The sequence below is a fragment of the Nicotiana sylvestris genome, chromosome 9, assembly GCF_000393655.2.
Source record: "Nicotiana sylvestris chromosome 9, ASM39365v2, whole genome shotgun sequence".
NCBI lineage: Eukaryota > Viridiplantae > Streptophyta > Magnoliopsida > Solanales > Solanaceae > Nicotiana > Nicotiana sylvestris.
The window spans coordinates 116,252,764-116,275,711 of record NC_091065.1 but is presented as its reverse complement, the minus strand read 5'-3'; positions in this window follow the sequence as shown (position 1 = coordinate 116,275,711).

Here is a 22,948-nt window from a genome sequence, read left to right as displayed (position 1 = left end):
GAAGGGGCGTCATGAGATAACTAGAGTAAATATGAGGGAATAACCGACATAGAACGACCCAACCTAATATAGAAACTCACACCTGTGACATACAGGCCTATAGGGCCAATGTGATCCATTATATACTTAACATATAGGCCGACAAGCCCATACAAGTATTGATATTAACTAGAAGATTGAATGATGCCATACAAGTATTGATGGGTTAGATTTGATATTAACATAAGATGGGTATATAACATGCCTATAGGATTGAATGATGCATTTGCTTTATTTCATTCACTCTCTATAGAAATCATGCCATTAGGAAGAGCACACACTTGCACTATTTGTTTATTAGCAAAGCATGAGCTCAGATGCTTCAATATCTTTGTTGCTACATGTTGTTAGAAAGCCTGCGTATAGGAAATAAATTTGTTGAACTTTCCTTTAATTGGTATTGCTGCAGCATATACACTAGAAATCATGCCTATAGGACTCTAATCATCTCATTTTTTAATGCGTCACGCTGTTCACCTAGAAAACATGTCAATAGGGTTAAGTATAATAATAAAATCAGCTCCAAGTGCTAATCATAAGAGATCCTGGCTATAGGATATCACTGTTCGTCTTAATAAGGGTTAATGTTGCGTCTCTCAATATGGTTTATTATGACTTAGGCCATTGTCAAACGTGTAAATAATTCTGGGCTCCTCTCAATCGTTTTCATTACCCCTTACTACATGAGTCACCTAGACATAACATGTTTAATAACTGGAAACCTATAATCTTAATGATTAGTGTGTAACAACCTATGTTATCCTGTCTATGAATAATGCTGGTTCCTAAAACTGCTTGCATGCCTTGATTCCTATCATATAGAAATCATGTCTATAGGGATTTAAGTTCCTTAATCTTGAACTATCTAACATGAAAACCTGTTTTGCGTGTATTTGTTGTTTAAGTGTGGAGGCTAACTTGAGCCTTTAATTGCCTATATTTTAAGTCCAATGTATTTTTGTATATCGCCTAGTATTGACATTTTCTGAGCACTCTAAGTAATGTCTAGAACCACCCAAAAATAGAGGTTCAATACCCTCCTGGACCATAGGTATGGGATAAGTAGTTCACGCATAAGGTACGACTTATAATTGAACTAGTGCGCTTTAAGTAATAACTTAAAGATAGTAATCGGGTAGGAATAGATGATATTCTATGCCTACTAAATAATATAAGTAACACCCCATCTCTAGGGAGTTACGAAGTATTATTTATGTTGCACGGAGTGATCCTTTACGCTAAACAACTTAGGATCCCCCATCTTATTTCTCCTCTATTTGAATCAAGTCGATGTACTCATCTATTCAAAATATTTTATAATAAAATTCCCAAACTTTATGCTCTCTCTCTTCATTTATTTGACTAATTCATATGATTCAAGTTCGGCTACGACCCACAGTTGTGAACCTCGAAGAGTGCCTAACACTTTATCCTCGAGGTAATTTCAAGCTCGTACCCGATCTTTGGTGGCGTTGACTAGATAAAATAGAGTCATTTGCAAATAGGTGCCCTAACGCACCTTCAAAATAGTTAGGTGATGACTCTCCTCTTTTAACCCTTCCCTTAAAAGAGTTGTCAATGTCGAAGCCCACCTTCGCGAGAAAATGGGGTACGATAGCATGACGACTCTGCTGGAGATTTACACTTAGGCTCGTACCATAATGAACTTGGCTTATGTGGACTATTTTTTTTTTCTTTACTATAAAATGCACATTCCTTTTCCATCTTTATCTGTTAAATTTTGCTATTACATGTACACCCCTTTCCCTATTCACCTTATTCGTTATAACATGCACATCCCTTTCCTATTCACCCTTATTTTCTATACTTGCTCTTTATTTGTTTAAAGACTGCTATATATCATTCCGATTCCATCCCTACACCCTTGTTTTCTTTATTACATTCTCGCATATATTCCACGAACTAACTTTTTCCTTTGTCTTTCTTTTATGTTTTTCATGTTTTACCTTAATACTGTATTTACCGCTTTCTACTTATTTATCATGCAAATACTTAGCAATGTGTTATTATCTTTGCATAAAGCATGTTCCACATCATATTCCACTCGTGCCAATTATCAACATAGCAGCACTTGATGAGTGTTCGTGCCCTTCCAAAATTACCCTCTTAAAATCGAAAAGACTTATTTGCAGTAAACTAGTCGATCAGCGGTGCAGTTGATGGTCCCGTGCCTTTCCCTATCAAGTTATCCATTTGAGAGTACCAGTCTAGGCCACTCTAGAAACCCTACTCCAATATCAAATGTACATGCATCATGTTAAACCTAGTATGGGCTATAACATTTTCAACGTGATATCCTGCTAAGATAAGCCTTGTCCAAAGTCCGACAGGTTTTCCACAATCCCAATGGACACCATCACGTTATGTGCATTACTTGGAGAAGATATGCCAATATATTGATCATTAGTGTGTAAATAGTCGAATCTGGAGAGGGAAAGGGTAACTCTATTTGTTTGCAGAAAATGGAGCACGAAGTTCCCCGGTTCGGCATGGTCCAAAACATCCCACCTTTGCTACTGGATTGGTGGAAAAATCTCGCGGCTTGCCACAAGAATCATGTGGGAAGGGTCCTGGGTAATTTTCCATCTCTGTTAGACATCCTACCAAATAGTGCATTGATTGAGGCCGCTAACTATGTTTTAGGATGAGAAAAGGGTTGTATTCTGCTTCGGTGACATAGAGATGACTCCTCTCTTAGACAAAATAGGAGGTTTCACTAATCTGCCATGGGATAGTCCCAAATTATTGGGACCAGAGAATCGCACCCCACACGATTTTCTGAAAATGTTATGTTTCAAGAAAAACGATAAACTGCGTTGTTTGAATAAGCCTCACATCCAATTTGAGTTCATTTATAAATGTTACGGGCACAACAAGTCATGTCGCCTTCATCATGATGAACTCGCCATTAATTCCTTAGGATAGACGCACCATCGAGTCTCATTGTCTACTTCTTGGGATTGCTGATATTTCCAACAAAAGGGGGAAGGATCCACACTCGTCTAGCCATGGTTGCTAGGACCTTAATGGAAGGCATTGAGGGACAAACCTACACTATCATCCCCATGATCTTGGATTAAATGTACCACGCTCTAGATCGGTGCAAGCAGGGGTCAGTCACTTCGAGGGTTATAATCTGCTACTGCAAGTTTGGTTACTAGAACATTTTCAAAGAGAAGAGTATCTCCAGGAGCCCCTGCATCGACCATTGAATGACCACATAGCTTACCATCACCCAAAGAGAATGACATTTATCCCAGATAGGTTTGCACAACCTGGAAATGCTGTGAGCTGGGTGTGCTTCTTCAGCAATATGACGAATGAGCAGGTACATTGGATGTTCGAATCGTTTCCTAGCAGTGAGTTCATCATCAGGTCAAGAGATACTACTTATATAGTACTGATCAGGTTAAGGGGAATTTATCCTTATGCTCCCATAAGGGTAATGAGACAAACGGGAAGAAAACAGGTTATACCTCGGGTTTCCAACATGGTCCAGTACAAAGCAAACTTTAAAGGGGACATTATACCATTCAAGTTCGAGGCACAACATATGTGGAATTAGAAGGTCATTGTGGAAAAGGACATTATTGATCCAGATAGATATCACGCCGGTCATGTGTACTTCTACCCATCATGGCTAGTGGATGATATAGCAGGAGACGTCAAGCCAGGAGTTAATCTGAAAAACAGGATCATAGATGGCGCCGCTGAAGCACAAGTCAAGTACAGGAGGTTACGCAAGAGGGTCTTTGAATCTGAAGCTAGGCATCTAGAGAAACACAAATTGAATATGGAAGCAATCAATGAATGGAGGGAAATTGCCACCAAATCAACAGGGAGATTGGAATATCTGGAGCAAGGGTTGATGGAACTTGAAGGGAAAATGCGAAAGAGGGTTGCAGGCTGTCAAAACATGGATGGAAATGAAGGAGGGATCCTAGCAAAGGCTTATTTATTGCTGGATATGCGCGACTTGGGGAATCTGATCGATGGAGTAAAAAGAGCCAAGCGCGGGAAAGATCCTTCTGAAACAGAGTAAATTAGGGGAATGTTGTTTTACTGCTTTATAGTTTAGTTTAGATTGCAATTATAATAAGGTATATTCCATTAGTAACTCTCCTATTATTATCGTGTTAGTAAAGATTTGTTTCATTTTTCACATTAATGGAATGACGCAATTATTGGCATCAATTTTCTCCAAGTCTATGTGTCTCTAGGCCTACCTCGGGTACAACGAGGTCCCCCAAACTAGGACGCGAATTTATTTTGCAAAGCATGCTTAATATTGCAAGCATTCTTTCAATACCCCTTACTAACTTGGTTACCTTTTGTTTTTCTTTTATTTTGCTTTATTCCCATTCCCCAAGGTTGGTTCGTGCAGACTGGCATCGTCTGCATAATATATTAGATCCATAGGTACTCCACCTCCTCCTCCGCCAAGTGATCCTAAAGGCAAAAGTAAAGGGATAGGAAAGATGGACGATTTAAGTGGTATCAGAAAAGACAGTGCAGAAAACATTGAAACTCCGGACGGTCAGAGTACTCCAGCACGGAATGAGTTGTTCCTGCACTTGGAACAGAAAATATCGGAGCTACAATGGTAGCTTGAGCAGGTCCAGAACTTGGCAAACCTTTACCTCACCCTAAATGTCCCCGATATCAACTAACAAAATACAAATGCCCAAAACCCGACGCCTCTCCAGAACACACACAATCAAAACCTACCAAAAACTCCTCCTGCACCACATCAATATGCCACATCTCCTTAGAACCAAAACCCTTTACTGATACCTACTCCTCAATAACACTATCACCATCTGACTCAATACCCACAAACGACCACATACTACACTCCCCAGAATGCATCACAACCTACATTTGATCCACAAAACTCAACCAATGACCATCATTATGTGCTGATTCCTGGAGTCCACCAAAGCAATCCCATACACGTGGAAACGTTACCCCCACACCCCACAACAAACCCTATACATACCCGAATCCGCCGAGAAGGACCTGTTCATCAAGAACATGGCAAAAGAAACAAGAAGCTTACTAACAGAGTTCAAAGCATCGAAGGTGGCAAAGGCATTGACAGTTTGAATTATGAGGATTTGTGTATTCAGCTAGATGTAGAACTACCGAGTTACAACCTCCTAAGTTCGAAATGTTCGACGGAACTAGTGATCTGAAAGTGCATTTAAGAACATATTGTGACAAGCTTGTAGGAGTTGGCAAGGATGAACGAATCCGTATAAATATGTTCATGAGGAGCCTCATTACAGATTCCTTGTCTTGGTACATCAGTCAGAACCCAAAGAAGTGGGTTAATTGGGTAAGCATGGTGTTAGATTTCATGGACCGATTCAAGTTAAACATAGAAAACGCACCAGACATTTTCTACATTCACAATCTCAAAAAGAAACCAACAGAAACCTTCCGCGAGTATGCTACTTGATGGAGGTCTTAAGCTGTGAAGGTAAGACTGGCACTTGAAGAAAAATAGATGAATAAGTTCTTCATCAGAGCTCAAGACCGCAATACTATGAAAGGTTGATGGTTATTGAAAACCATAAGTTCTCTGACATCATCAAAGTGGGGGAAAGAATAGAAGAAGGGATCAAAAGTGGAATGGTGACAAATTTCGAAGTACTCCAAGCCACAAATAAAGCCTTGCAGTCAAGAGGTATCTCCAAAAAGAAAGAAGTAGGTGTAGTAATGGTAGCCCAAGGTCCAAAGTCTCCTCTCACATACCAAACACCTCCACCCACATACAAGCCTTCACCCTCCAGATACCAACAACCTACAGGCACTTATCAAACTTATAACACTCAACTAGCATATTACCACTCACCACCACTAGCCTGCCAAAACTTATTAGAAACCAAGACCAAATTTCGACCGCATACCACCCAGACAATACACTCCGATCACTGAACCCCTAGACCAACTTTAAGAGAGACTGAAGGTTGCCGGTTATGTCACTCTTGTTCCCGCTATTGCTATTGAAAACTCGTCTCAGTGGGTTAACCCAAAGAAGACATGTGATTATCACTCGGGCATGAAAGATCACACCATTGTTGAATGTCACACTCTAAAGGACAAAATCTAGACATTAATTAACACTAAAGTCATACAGGCAAAAGAGGTTGCACTTAATGTTCGCAACAATTCTCTCCCAGATCATAGAGGTGAGGGAGTAAATGTGATAGAGACCGACGAAGAATGGGATCCGGAAGGGTCAATTGGACTCATTAGGGAGGAGAGATGATCCTAAAACATCTCAAGTCACCCTCACACCCATTGTAGTTCAAACTCAAGCGCCGATTGAAGTTTGAGGTAGCCGCACCAACTCCATTTGAGGTTGAAGTAACAACACCCTTCACCATGATGGTAGCACTTATGCCGCCCTATAAGTCTAATGCTATACCATGGGATTATATTGCGGAGGCAAGAAGGAAAGGAAAGGCAAAGATGGAAGAAACAGGTGCAGTGCAAGGCACGACCAGAACTGGTAGGGTTTATACACCCGAGCATTTGGGAGGAACAAGCAAAGAAGCTACCTCTAAGCCGCCTGTCATTGAGACTGGCCCAGATGACCTTTGGAGGAAGGTGCAAGCAAGAGAATATTCTATGGTTGATCATCTGAACAAAACCTCTGCTCAAATATCCATTTTATCACTACTGCAAAACTCTGAGGCATAGAGGAATTCCCTAATGAAGGTGTTGAATGAAGCCTATGTACCCAACAACACCACCAGTAGAGAAATGGCCAACATGATAGGACAAGTGTTGGAAAGCCACAAGATCACTTTCCATGAAGATGAGCTGCCGCCGGACAGGCTGAGTCACAACAGGGCATTACATATCACAGTGCAATTTGAGGACAAATTCATCGCATGGTCCTAGTAGATGGGGGTTCAAGTCTCAACATATGTCCACTGACTACTCTGAAGAGGCTGGGTAGAGGTCTGCATGAGATACGAGCAGGGAGTACGAATGTGAAAGTATTTGATGGGTCTTGAAGGGCCACAAATTGGGAGATCAACCTCAACCTACAGATGGGCCCGACCTAGTTTGATGTCGAGTTTCAAGTGCTGGATATATCTGCAACCTACAATCTACTGTTGGGATTACCCTGGATACATGTCGCTGGGGTTGTAGCTTCTACTATGCATCAGCCTGTGAAGTTCGAATGGAATCATCAGGAAGTGACCATCTATGGAGATGGGAGTAATCCCATTTATACCAGTTAGACTGTTCCAGTCATCAAGAACAGAAAGCAGTTGGGTGGAGAAACATACCACCGCATTGAGCGCGTTAATGCAATTAAGAAAGACAAATGGTGGAGCAAGAAGATAGAAAGCATATTGTTATAGACAAGGTATGAACCCGGCAAGGGTCTCGGTAAGAATCTCCAAGGGATCCCCAAACTAGTGCAACCAAAGCGTCATGGTGCAACTTTTGTGCTTGGGTATGATTATACTTGGAAAGAGTATCAGGATTGGTCGCCACCCTAGCATGGTCCTTATTATCTACTGGAACAACCAGTACCACATTTGCACCATACATTTCAACAAGCTGACGTGATATGGGGGTCTGGAGAAGATGAATCTTTAGCTGGCATAAGGAATCTATTTTTAGATAATGAAGACATGGACTGCAGTGTGATAGTTGAGGAGGAGGAGGACTTTACTATTCAGACCGTGGAGAAAGGAGTTGTTCTCAAGAACTAGATTGTTGCACCATCTCGGGCCCGTCGAGATCCTGGGTAGCCTAGCAATTAGCACAATTTATTTTTAAAAGCAATTTTGAGCATTTAGGAAATTTTCGGTATTTTGTTTTGAACGTATTTTATTTTGAAATAATTGCTCGAGTCATTCGGTCGTACTTGTTTTGATGTTTTCAAGATTTATTTAATGAATTGCTATTTTTAGTATTTATTATTATCCTTTATGTTTTTCTTTACATCATTATTATTACTTATCCCGATGAACATATGACTGTGGCATTTAATGAGACAATGCAGCATAAGAATAGTGATTCAGATGATCTGGAAGACGATGTAATACATGAAGAAATTGTCAGAGAGGTGGAAATTTTGAAAACAAGCCTAAGTCTAACTTGGATGAAACTGAGACAGTTAACTTAGGAGATTCCGAAACAATCAAGGAAACCCGTATAAGTATTCACCTATCACCATCAGAGAAGGAAGATTACATTCAGTTCCTGAAAGAGTATGAAGATAAATTTGCATGGTCTTACGATGATATGACTGGTCTGAGAACATCCATAGTGGCTCACAAGTTACCCACCGATCCCATGTGACCACTAGTGAAATAGAAGCTTAGAAAATTCAAGCCCGATATGAGTTTGAAAATAAAAGAGAAAGTAACTAAGAAAATCAAAGCCAAGGTTCTCAGAGTGGTTGAATATCCAACCTGGTTAGTCAACATTGTGCCGGTTTTGAAGAAGGACGGGAAGGTCAGAGTATGTGTCGATTATCGAGATTTAAACAGAGCAAGTCCCAAAAATGATTTTCTGTTGCCCAATATACACATACTGATCGACAACTGTGCCAAGCATGAACTCCAGTCTTTTGTGGATTGCTTCGTAGGATATCATCAAATCTGGATGGATGAAGAGGATGCGAAAAAGACAACCTTTATCACTCTATGGGGGATGTATTGCTATAAAATGATGTCGTTTGGCCTAAAGAATGCCGGAGCCACCTACATGAGAGCCATGACAACCATTTTCCACAACATGATACACACAAAAATAGAGGTGTACGTGGATGACATCATCATAAAATCAAGAAGTAGCACAGATCATATAGCAGACTTTAGGAAATTCTTTAATCATCTTCGAAGGTATAATTAGAAACTAAATCCTGCAAAGTGTGCCTTTTGAGTCCCTGCTAGAAAATTTCTAGGTTTTATCATCAGTCACCGAGGGATTGAATTAGACCCGTCAAAGGTCAAATCTATCCAAGACTTGCCACCTCCAAAGAGTAAGAAAGATGTGATGAGTTTCTTAGGGCGTCTCAACTATATCAGCCATTTCATAGCACAATCAATTATGATCTGTGAACTGATTTTTAGAATGTTGAAGAAGGATGCTGCAACAAGCAGGACTGAAGAATGCCAGAAAGCCTTTGACAAAATCAAGGAAAATTTATCCAAACCATCGGTCCTGGTCCCACCAGAATCTAGGAGACATCTGCTACTCTACCTATCTGTACTAGATGGGGCTTCCGGCTTTGCCTTGGGACAAAATGATGAGACGGGAAGAAAGGAGCAGGCCATATACTATCTGAGTAAGAAGTTCACACCATACGAATCACGGTATTCTTTGCTCGAATGCACCCGCTGCGCTTTAACATATATATCTCAAAAGTTGAGGCATTACTTCTGTGCCTACACCACATATCTCATATCAAGAATGGATACTCTAAAACACTTCCAGAAACCCATGTCTACGGGGAAGTTAGCAAAATGGTAGATACTACTGAGTGAGTTCAACATCATCTACGTAACTCAAAAGGCGGTCAAAGGGAAAGCATTGGCGGATCATCTTGCAGAAAATTCTGTAGGTGGAGAATACGAACCATTTAAAACGTATTTTCCCGATGAAAAGGTATCATTTGTAGGAGAAGATATCACCGAAACATATGATGGTTGGAGAATGTTTTTTGATGGAGCTACAAACTTCAAAGGAGTGGGTATTGTAGTTGTCTTAATATCAGAAATAGGTCAACACTATCCATTATCCGCAAAGCTCAGATTCCCGTATACCAACAACATGGCAGAATATGAGGCCAGCATCTTAGGACTCAGGTTAGCCATCGATATGAACGTTCAGGAATTGTTAGTAATTAGAGATTCAAACCTTTTGGTACATCAGGTTCTAGGATAATGGGCTACAAAGAATACAATATATTACCATATTTGCCCTATGTACAAGAGTTGATGAAGAGATTCACAAAGATATAATTCAAATATGTTTCGAGGATTCAGAATGAGTTCGTCGATGCATTGGATACTTTATCTTCCATGATACAACACCTAGACAAGAATTTCATCGACCTTATCCCGGTAGGAATCCAAAATCATCTGGTTTATTGTACTCTTGTTGAAGAAGAAACCGATGGAAATCCATGGTTCCACGACATCAAAGAATATCTAGCAAAAGGAGAATACCCAGAGCCCGCAAATCATACTCAAAAATGCACACTCCAAAGGTTATCCAACCATTTCTTCCAAAGTGAAGGAATTCTGTACAGGAGGACTCTGGATCTGGGGTTGCTACGGTGTGTCAACGCCAAGGAAGCATCCAAATTGCTTGAAGAGATACATGCCAGAACCTGTGGACCACACATGAATGGTTTCGTCTTAGTTAAGAAGATATTAAGAGCAGGATATTTTTGGATGACTATGGAAATAGACTGCGTCAGGTATGGCCAAAAGTCCCATCAATGCCAAGTACATGTTGATATGATACGAGTGCCACCCAATGAACTCAATGCAACAAGTGCACCCTGGCCTTTCTCTGCTTGGGGCATGGATGTCATCGGCCCAATCGAACCTACTGCTTCAAATGGGCACAGGTTCATTCTAGTGGCCATAGACTATTTCACAAAATGGGTTGAAGTCGCATCCTACAAAGCTATAACTAAGAAGGTCATCGCAAATTTCGTTAGGGATCGTATTGTTTGTAGAATTGGGGTACCGAAATCAATCATTACCAACAACGCCGCCCTTAATAGTGATTTGATGAGATCCATGTGCGAAACCTTCAAGATCAAGCATAAGAATTCCACAGTATACAGGCCGCAAATGAATGGAGTTGTGGAAGCCGCCAATAAGAACATCAAGAAGATATTAAGGAAGATGGTAGATAATCACAAACAATGGCATGAGAAGTTGCTGTTTGATCTACTTGGATATCGTACCACAGTTCGCACATCAATCGGGGCAACTCCTTATTTGTTGGTATATGGTACTGAAGCCGTCATTCCCGCCAAAGTTGAAATTCCTTATTTAAGAATCATACAAGAGGTCGAGCTTAGTGATGCGGAATGGAAACAAAGTCGTTATGAACAACTGGCTCTCATTGATGGAAAAAGAATGAATGCGGTATGTCATGGTCAACTTTACCAGAACAGAATGTCTAGAGCTTTCAACAAAAGGGTCAGGCCTAGACAATTCACACCAAGGCAGTTGGTGCTAAAGCGTATCTTCCCGCATCAAGATGAAGCCAAAGGAAAGTTTTCACCCCAATTGGCAAGGTCTTTACATGGTTCATCGAGTACTAATAGGAGGAGCACTCATACTTGCAGAAATGGACGGAGAGATCTGGACAAAACCTATCAACTCAAACGCAGTCAAGAGATACTATGTTTAGGATTGATTACAATTCTTCATTTGATGTAACTGAACTATGCTTGACTTGATTCCCATTTAAGAGGGGATACGTAGACAGCCCTATGGGTTCGGTCACATCTTAATAAAATCTTCATTTTTCCATGGTGAGAAATTGGGGCAGAATTTTGAGGAGGACCCTCAAAATTCTTAAGCGAGTCCAGCCAATTTCATCATACACAGAACAGCCAGAAAATTGCTTTCAAACTGAGGCAGAATTTTGAGGAGGACCCTTAAAATTCTAAAGCAAAGAGGTCGTGATGTCTCTAAAATATGTCACAGTCATTGGTTCATCTAACTTACTTGATATCGCATATAATTATATTCCAAATACCTACATTCATCAAATACATGCATATTTTTTGAAAACTTTTTTTTTTTTACAAAATAGCCAGATGTTACCCAGGGTAACTCAAACAGGATCTCAAGACAAGAGCACAAGCAAGGTAGAAGACAAAAGTGTGAACCAACCTTCTCCCACAGAACTCACAATTTTTTTTAATGCAGATACAATAAGATAACAATACTCGCAAATACATCAAGACACTGCCTTCAAGAAAACAAATTATCTACCACAAACATCTTCAGCTAAGAAATATTTTTTCATTTGCCTCCTATTCTTTTGCATGAGGCTAAGCATTGCCTCCCTAATTGTATAACGCTAAGCACTGTCTTTTTTTTATGAGACTAAGCATTGTCTCCTATTTTGCACGAGGCTAAGCATTGCCTCTTTAACTGCATAAGGCTAAGCACTGTCTTTCTTTGTATTAAGACTAAGCATTGTCTCCTATTTGCATGAGGCTAAGCCCTGCCTCCTTAACTGCATAAGGCTAAGCACTGCCTTTCTTTGCATGAGACTAAGCATTGTCTCCTATTTGCATTAGGCTAAGCCTTGCCTCCTTAAATTGCATAAGGCTAAGCACTGCCTTTCCTTCCATCGAAACTAAGCATTGTCTCCTTTTCTTGCATGAGGTTAAGAATTGCCTCCCTAATTGCATAAGGCTAAGCATTGCCTTTCTTTGCATTGAGACTAAGCATTATCTCCTATTTGCATGAGGCTAAGACATGCCTCCTTAACTGCATAAGGCTAAGCATTGCCTTTTTTTGCATAAGACTAAGCATTGTCTCCTATTTGCATAAGGCTAAGCCATGTCTCCTTAACTGCATAAGGCTAAACATTGCCTTTTTTGCATCGAGACCGAGCATTGTCTCCTATTCCTGCATGAGGATAAGCATTGCCTCCCTAATTGCATAAGGCTAATCATTAACTTTTCCTCAAGATTAAATACTATCTCCATTGCGCTATCTAAGACTTAGCACTATCCTCTATTTACCTGGGGCTAAGCACTGCCCTCATCTTACACAAGACTAAGCCTTGTTTTATTTCATTTCGTATATGACCAAGTATAATATCTTTGAATTTCATGGGCTGAAACATCGCCATTTTGTCCAAAGGAGTCATAGTTCGAAGGCATCATCCTCATAGCCGGAAGACACCATTCCATAGCCTGAGGATCTCCCAAAAGTGCACAGCATTATTCAAAGAGTCATAGTCTAGAGGCACCATCCTCATGGCCCGAGGACATCATTTCATGGACTGTGAATCCCTTATCTCACGATTTATGGCCCAGGACGTCATGGTCTAAGGACATCATCCTCACCGTCCAAAGACAACCTTCATGGTCCAAAGGAAATTTGCGTCATATTTAAATTCTCACAATACTCCATATATATTTGCATGCATTTTGTTTTAAGTCTTGCAGGTAATCCAGGAAGTAACCATTCTTCAAACGGGAGCAATCTTCGTTCCATTTTTCGTTCATAACGTTCACCTCCTGCAATTGTTTCAAACGTAACCGACCACTAGTAACTACCCACCTTTTACTCTATGACCCTTCAGATATTTGCCCTGTGATATATCCATAACGTCTCAATTTCAATTCATGACTGTGCATAAATTCATCTGATACTATCCTTCCCAAAAGAGCATTTTCCAAATGTATGACCATTCCTACAACAACTCTGTCGGTTTCGTTCACCTTTGGATCCAGAACTACACACGGTCTGATTCCCGTAACACCAGGGATATGTAGGCAACTGGAACCATGGTTTAGCCCCTATTTTTTTCAAAATTACATGCCTCCTCACTCAATTCGGCCAAAATTGGTCATCATTTCTTTACCCGACAACTCTTTCATCATTCCCGGTTAAAGAGGGGCAATCGTTGATACACAATTTTGCCCTCATATTTTGCAATATATATATACATACTTTCAAAATAGTATTTTGCATTATTATTTAGTTTACAAACCTATAAAAGCATTTTCCATAATTTTTCATAATTTTTAGAGCTTTAAATTAATTTTCTTCCATTTAAATTATATAAAATTTAGTAATTATCCCTTTAAATTATTTTGTGATGACTCAACTACTTAAAATTATTGTTTTTCACCGATAACATATGTTTCAAATATTTTATTTCATTTTATATATTTACATTAGCATTTTTAAGTTATTTATCTAATTTTGCAATAATGGCCTATATTCATACATAAAGGCTCTTTATTCTATATTATTAGCAAATTTATATTTTTATAATATAAAATTATTATTTTAAGTATTTCAGTGTATAAATAATACTTTTATTCATTTATTAAGCATTTCTTATAAATTATTTTGATAATTTTTGGGGTATTTAAAAAATAGCCCAGTTTCTTACCTATTTTCAGACCTAAAACTACCCAAACCTTAGACCAATTACCCCAAGCACAAACCAAATTACCCCTTTTGGAATACCCAACAACCCACTACAAACAACCCGCCCCACCTATCTTTTAATCCAGACCGATGATCTCCCAAGATCAACGGTCTACAAAACCCTCAACCCCTACCTAAACCTATCCAAACCATAACTCATTTCCCCTTTTCCCTACCGCCTCAAGAACCTCTCACCTCTCTTCTTCTCTATTAAACCCTAACCACCATATCCCAATCTCTCTCTGATTCTGACCTTAATATGGAAATCATTCATGATTTCCTTTCCATATATGCTATGTCACCTTGTTACTTATATGATTTTGGTATCACCTAGTACTTGCCCATTTTTGGCAAGTACCAGACTTTGAGTTGTGTGCAATCGTCTTCAATCTTCAAGATTTACACGGTATTTTGTCTATATACGTTCATGATAAGGTGATATAAGGCCGATTCACCAAGATCTTTGGTGAATTCTTTGATTTTCGTCAAACTAGGATTTGAGATTTTCCCTTATTCTTTATCGATTTTCGATTAATATTTTTCCCTTTCTTATGTATGGCTGATATTTTTCCTTATTCTCAGTTCAACCTATTGTATTCCTTATTTTAAGTGTTATTTGCCTCTAATTTATTCTTGCGTGCTATATTTTCCTTATTCTCTATTTAATTTACTGAACTTCCTTATTTTGTGTGCTAGTTGCCCTAAAATTAATTCTAATTGATTATGGCATGTCAAATTTTCCTTATTCTATGTTTAATTTTATTATGTATCACTATTTTATGTATTAGATTTGCTACTATATAAATCCCTCCCCTAAAACCCCTTAAACAAAATTTTGAATCTCCTAATCTCTGCTATTGTTTTCACTACTTTCCTTTCTCACTCATTCGCTTACTGTTACAATCGAACACTCCCTAAAATTATTAAACAACCTCCTCGGGTGTAAGCACTGCTTGGAGCCCATTCTCGAGGCTCTTGTTAACTCTGAAGCATCGGGGACCTGGGGTTTTTCCTATTACACTCTTCACTCTTTTGATTCTGCTAGTGGTTAGTGTTTTAAACCTTTGCAATGTTCAATTTCTTTAATTCTTTCTGCATATGTATTTGAAGTCCATGAGTATGATTTAACTATGATAATGTTCAACACTTTCAGGTTATTCTGTGATTTAATGTTTGTGTTATGCTAATACGCACTCTTCTCTATGATTTGCAATATGTGATCTCTTGTCTTCTGAAATGGGTTTTGTGCCATGTAGCATCTTATCATGTTTAGTTTTGAACTTCAATAATAGTTCACTTTAACACAAGCCTGACTATTGTGATTGCATGTTGTTAGTTACAAAATTTCTTCATACTCTTGTTTTGGATACCACTCCAACTCTATGGGAATCACTCCCCCCCCCCCTTCCACTTGAATGAACCTTTCAGTGCTAAACATTGTGTACTTGACTTGCCCTTTGTGTATTATCCCTAACTCTATGGAATGCTTCTCTAAAGTCTGCTCTAAACTTGTTTCATAATATCCTGATTTTCTAAAGACAAACAATCTATTTTCTATTGACTAGGACTTTACTTCTATGCTAATATGTTTTCCAGTATACCTTGGTTCATTTTCTACTTTCGGTGATTATCACATTGTGTATCCCTCCATTATGTCTAAGTATTGATTAATTTGGCACTAGGTTAGACTTAACTTAATTTGGGTCTTTAGGCTTCGACTACTCCAACTTCATGCATGATAAACTATGTATGTCTATAAACTTGTTTATTCTCCTAATTCCTAATGATGGTTGTCTATGTGGTACTTTGCTATGTGAATCTTGCTAAACTTACTGTTCTGCTCGACCACTTGTATTGTATGCTAAATTTGGTGATTTGGTCAATTCCCCTTACTTGTTACTCTGATATTCTGAATTCCTATTCTTAGCCGGCTGAAAGCTAAGGCTATCTAGGTTCTATTGTTGGCCTCCCTAGTGTGAGCACTGCTCGGGGTCCCATTGATGCCCTTGTGAACTCTGACACACTAGGGCTTAATTTTAGTCTTTCCCTCAACCTCCAAAATTGTCCCTAATACTCTATTTCCCTATTATGAACTGTGTATCTATATTGGTTGTTCCAAGTGGTGCAACACTTGGTGTTGTGGCTCATTGAATTGGTTTGGACTCCCCTATGGACTTGTGAACCTGTGGTTCTCTATTGAAGGCTTAAGTATGCTATGTCAGAAGTAGTGAAGGCCCAGTAAGGTTGGGTATCTAGTTATTTTATTTGGGCCTCCTATAGGCCTTTTCATTATTATATAATATTGTTACTTATACTCAATAATTGGGCCTATAATGCCTTTGTATAAATGATTGAGGTTGTTAGTAAAAGGGGATGGGTTAGATTTAATATTAACATACGATGGGTAGATAACATACCTATAGGATTGAATGATGCATTTACTTTATGTCGTTCACTCTCTATAGAAATCATGCCATTAGGAAGAGCACACACTTGCACTATTTGTTTATTAGCAAAGCATGAGCTCAGATGCTTCAATATCTTTGTTGCTACCTGTTGAACTTTCCTTTAATTGGCATTGCTGCAGCATATACACTAGAGATAATGCCTATAGGACTCTAATCATCTCATTTGTTAATGCATCACGTTGTTCACCTAGAAAACATATCTATAGGGTTAAGTATAATAATAAAATCACCTCCAAGTGCTAATCATTAGAGATCCTGGTTATAGGATATCATTGTTCGTCTTAATAAGGGTCAATGGTGCGCCTCGCAATATGGTTTATTATGCACTTAGGCCATTGTCAAATGCGTAAATAATTCTGGGCTCCTCTCAATCGTTATCATTACCCCTTACTGCATGAGTCACCTAGACATAACAGGTTTAATAACTGGAAACCTATAATCTCAATAATCAGTGTGTAACAACCTATGCAATCTTGTCTATGAATAACGCTGGTTCCTAAAACTGCTTGCATGCCTTGATGCCTATCACATAGAAATCATGTCTATAGGGATTTAAGTTCCTTAATCTTGAACTGTCTAACATGAAAACCTATTTTACGTGCATTTGTTGTTTAAGTGTGGAGACTAACTTGAGCCTTTAATTGCCTATATGTGAAGTCCAACATGTTTTTTGTATGTCGCCTAATTTTGACATTTTCTAAGCACTCTAAGTAAGGTCTAGAACCACCCAAAAGTAGAGGTCCAATGCCTCCTGGACTATAGGTATGGGACAGGTAGTGCACGCATAAGGTACGACTTATAATTGAACTAGTGCGCTTTAAGTAATAACTTAAAGAAGTAATCGGGTAGCAGGAGCTGATAGTATGTGCCCACTGAATAATATGAATAACACCCCATCTCGAGGGAGTTACGAAGTATTATTTATGTTGCACAGGGTGATCCTTTAGGCTAAAAAAACTTAGGACCCCCCATCTTATTTCTCCTCTGTTTGAATCAAGTCGATGTACTCATCTATTCAAAATCTCTTATAATAAAATTCCCAAACTTTGTGCTCTCTCTCTCTCTCTCTTCGTTTATTTGACTAATCCATATGATTCAAGTTCGGACGGGACCCATAGTTGTGAACCTCAAAGAGTGCCTAAACACCTTCTCCTCGAGGTAATTTCGAGCCCTTACCCGATCTTTAGTGGCATTGACTAGCTAAAATAAAGTCATTTTCAAATAGGTGCCCTAACACACCTTAAAAATCATTAGGTGGAAACTCTCCTCTTTTAACCCTTCCTTTAAAAGAGTTGTCAATGTCGAAACCTACTTTCGCGAGAAAATAGGGCACGACACTGAATAAGTGTGGATATCTGCTCTGTATGTCCTCCTCGGACTCCTAGGTCGCCTCCTCGATTGGTTGGCCCCTCCACTGAACCTTTACCGCGGAAATACTCTTGGATCTCTACTAGCAATCTTGTCTATCAACAATAGCAATTGGCTCATCCTCATAACCCAAGCTCTCATCTAGCTGAATAGTGTTGAAGTCTAACACATGTGACAAGTCAGCGAGGTATCTCCGGAGTATAGACACATGAAAAACTAAATGAACCCCTGATAGGCTGGGAGGTAAACTCATAAGCAACCTCCCCAACTCGCCTCAACACATCAAATGGGCCTATAAACCTTTGGCTCAACTTGCCTTCTTTCCAAATCTCATAATACCCTTCATCGGCGAGAATTTCAAGATAACCTTCTCGCCGACCATAAATGATACATCACGCGCCCTCTGATCCGCATAGCTCTTTTGTATGGACTGTGCTGTGCAAAGTCTCTCCTAGATCAACTTTACCTTTTCCAAGACATCCTTTACTAAATCAGTACCATATAAATTAACCTCGTCGGGCTCAAACCACCCGATGGGAGAACGACATCGCCAACCATATAAAGTCTCAAATGGAACCATCTCAATGCTGGACTGATAACTGTTGTTGTAAGCAAACTCGGCAAAAGGCAATAACCGATCCCACTATCCCCCAAAGTCAATCACACATACCCTGACCATGTCCTCCAGTATCTGAACTGTCCGTTATGACTGCCCGTCGGTCTGTAGGTAAAATGCAGTGCTAAGCTCTACCCGAGTCCCCAACACACTTTACAGCTCTCCAAAAATGCAAAGTGAACTGAGGGCCTCTATCTGATATGATGGAAACAGGCACACCGTGCAACCGAACGATCTCTAGAATATATTCTAGGCCAACCTCTCTGAAGTATAAGTAGTCACAATCGGAATAAAGTATGTCGACTTGGTCAACCTGTCGATAATGACCCAAACTGCATCAAACTTCCGCAAGGTACGCGGCAACCCAACTACGAAGTCCATAGTAATACGCTACCATTTCCACTCAGGTATAGTCATCTGTTGAAGTAGGCCACCTGGCCTCTAATGCTCATACTTAACCTGTTGGCAATTTAGGCACCTAGCAACATACTCAACTATGTCTTTCTTCATTCGTCGCCACCAATAGTGTTGTCTCGAGTCACGATACATTTTTGTAGCACCTGGATCATAGAATGCTGAGAACTGTGTACCTACTCTAGAATCCTCTCCCTCAAGCCATCGACATTAGGAACACATAGATGACCCTAGAGTCGCAGAACACCATCCTCGCCAATAGAAACCTCCTTGGCACCACCTTGTAGCACCGTCTCTCTAAGGACTGCCAAGTGCGGATCATCAAACTATCGAGCCTTGATCTACACCAATAGTGAAGATGGGGCAACAACACATGCAAGAACTAGGCTGGGCTCTGAAATATCCAACCTCACAAGTCTGTTAGCCAAGGACTGAATGTCCAAAGCTAGTGGCCTCTCCTCTGCTGAAATGAAAGCCAAGCTACCCATACTCTCTGTCTTCCTGCTTAAGGAAGCCGCGACCACATTTGCCTTGCCCGGATAATAAAGAATGTTGATATCATAGTCCTTCAGTAACTCAAGCCATCTATGCTGCCTCAAATTGAGATCCTTTTGCTTGAACAAATGCTGCAAGATGCGATGACCAGTGTAAACCTCACGTGACACCCCATACAGATAATGCCTCTATATCTTAAGAGCATGAACAATCGCGGCTAACTCTAAATCATGCACACGGTAGCTCATCTCATGAATCTTCAGCTGATGCAAAGCATATGCAATAACTCGCCCCTCCTACATCAATACATAACCCAAGCCAACGCGTGAAACATCACAATATACCGTATACATCCCCGAATAGGAAGGCAATACTAGAACCGCTATTGTAGTCAAAGCTGTCTTGAGCTTCTGAATGCTCGCCTCACAATCATCAGACCAACGGAACGGAGCACCCTTTTGGGTCAATCTATTCTGAGATGCCACAATAGATTAAAAACCCTGCATAAGCCGGCGATAATATCCTACCAACCCCAGGAAACTCCTAATCTCAGTCACCGAAGTGGGACGTGACCAACTCTGAACTACCTCAATCTTCTTGGGATCCACCTTAATACCCTATCCAGATACCACATGCTCCAAGAATTCTACATACTCCAACCAGAACTCACACTAGGAGAACTTAGCATAGCTTCTATTCTCGCAATGTCTAAAGCACCAGTCTCAAATGATGTTCGTGCTCCCCTAGGCTACGTGAGTAAATCAAGATGTCATCAATGAATACAATAATAAAAGAATCAATGTAAGGCCTGAACACCCGGTTCATCAATTCCATAAACGTTGTTGGGGTGTTAGTCAAGGCGAAGGACATCACTAGAAACTCATAATGGCCATATCTAGTACGGAAGGCAGTCTTCGGAATATCTGAGTCCCGAATCTTTAACTGATGGTGCCCCGATCTCAAGTCTATCTTAGAAAACACCCTAGCACTCTGCAACTGGTCAAACAAATCATTGATACGCGGCAATGAGTACTTGTTCTTGATGGTAACTTTGCTCAACTAGAGGTAATCAATGCACATCTGCATAGTTCCATCTTTCTTCTTTACAAATAACATTGGTGCACCCCAAGGTGACACACTCGGTCTAAAAACCCATTTGCTAAGAACTCCTCAAGCTGTTCCTTCAACTCTTTCGGAGCCATACGGTACGGTGGGATAGATATAGGTTGGGTACCTAGAGCCAAGTCAATACAAAAATCAATATCACGATTTGGTGGCATGCTTGGAAGGTTAAAAGGAAACACATCGGTGAACTCCCAGACTATTAGCACTGAATCAATCATCGGAGACTCTACGGTGGTATCCCGAAAATAGGCTAGATAAGACAAAAACCCTTCTCGACCATATGTCGAGCCTTCAGAAAAGAGCTGACCTAAATCGCTGAATTAATAGAGGAACCTTTCCACTCCAACCTCGGTAACTCTCGCATCGCCAAGGTAATAGTCTTGGCATGACAATCAAGGATGGCGTGATATAGGGATAACCAGTCCATGCCCAGGATGACCTCAAAGTAGATCATATCAAGTAATAGAAAGTCCGCTCTAATCTTGTAACCACAGAATGTGACCATACACGACCGGTAGATCCGATCCACAACAATAGAATCACCCACAGGAGTGGACACATAAATAGGAGTACCCAAGGACTCGCAAGGAATATCCAGGAAATGAGCAAAAAGAGACGATACATATGAATAGGTAGATTATAGATCAAATAACACTAAAGCATCCCTACCATAGACAGAAATAATACCTCTAATCATGGCATCTGAGGTCATTGCATCTGGTCTAGCTGGGAAAGCATAGAATCTAGCTGGAGCGCTAGCTGGCTGGCCTCCACCTGACTGAACAATAATTTGCTGACCTCCCCCTGCCTAGCCTCCACCTCTAGGATGACCCCTACCAGCCTCTCCCTCACCTCTGGGCGGTCAAGCGGTTGGTATTGCAATCATGGGTTGATGAACCTGTTGTACTGCCTTGCCCCGAAGTCTTGGGTAAGTCCTCTTCATGTGACCCGGATCTTCACACTTGTAACAACCTCTCGATACCATAGATTGTTGCCCTAAAGTCTGACCCTGATTGCCTAAATACCCATTAGAAGAACCCTGAATGGTTGGTGCGTAGTATGAACTCTCTGGCATGGCACTATAATAGGCACTGGAAAGACCCTGATGAGATGTTGGGTGATAAGAACTCTCTGCATAGCACTAAAATAGGGTCGCGCTGGAGCACCCCAAGGAGGTGGTGGTGCTGGATATGTGGGCCTGCTAGGCTGACCCCTCCCAAACTGACCTCCGCCCCAAGCCGGGGAACCTCTAAACTCTTCGAAGAATCAGGTCCTCTTGTCCTGATGCATCTGCTCTCTTCCCCTCTGGCGGTAGCCCTCAATCCTCCAAGCAATCTCTACCACTAGATGATAATCAGTACCCATCTCAACCTCTCTGGCCATGCTAGCCCGAATACCGGGATACAACCTAGCAATAAATCTCTGTACTCTCTCTGCATCCGTAAGAAGTATCATAAGTGCATGGTGAGACAACTATGAAAACTCGCCTCATAATCGGTCAAAGACATCTGACCTTGCTCGAGCTGCTCAAACTAGCACCGCAACTCTTCCCTCTATGAGGGTGGGATATACATATCCAAACAAATCTGTGTAAAATGGTCCCAAGTCATGGGAGGAGAACCCACTAGTCTGCCGAGAAGATAAGACTGCCACTATTGGGCCCTGCCCTCCAACTGAAAGGTACTGAAATCCACCCCATGCGACTCTAATATCCTTATGTTGTGAAGTCTATCCTTGCACCTATCAACGAAGCCCTAGGTATCCTCATGTCGCTCACCTCCGAAGACAGGAGGGTGTAGCCTGGTCCATCTGTCCAAAAGCTTCTGCAGCTCACCAGCCACAACTGGTCTAGGCTCAGGTACATACGCTGCAATTGGCTACGCTCTGCCCACGGGTAGTGTACCCGGAGTCTGATATATTGTAGTTGCATGCCCAGGAGACTGAGTAGTAGGGGTCTATCCTCCTCCTCCTACCTGAGATATGGCTGGGTGTGCTAAAAATAAACCAGCATGGGTCATAGAATCCATGAATCACAGCATACGGCCCATGACCTCCTGGAAGCCCGGTGTTAACATGAAATCTACCGAGGCAGGCTCTGTTGCGGGCACCTCTCCCTGCTCCTCAATAATGGGATCATCTACTGGATTCGCTGGTGGTGCAACTGGGGCAACTCTGGAACGTCCTCGTCCCCTACCTCGCGCCGGTGCCCTCCCGCGGCC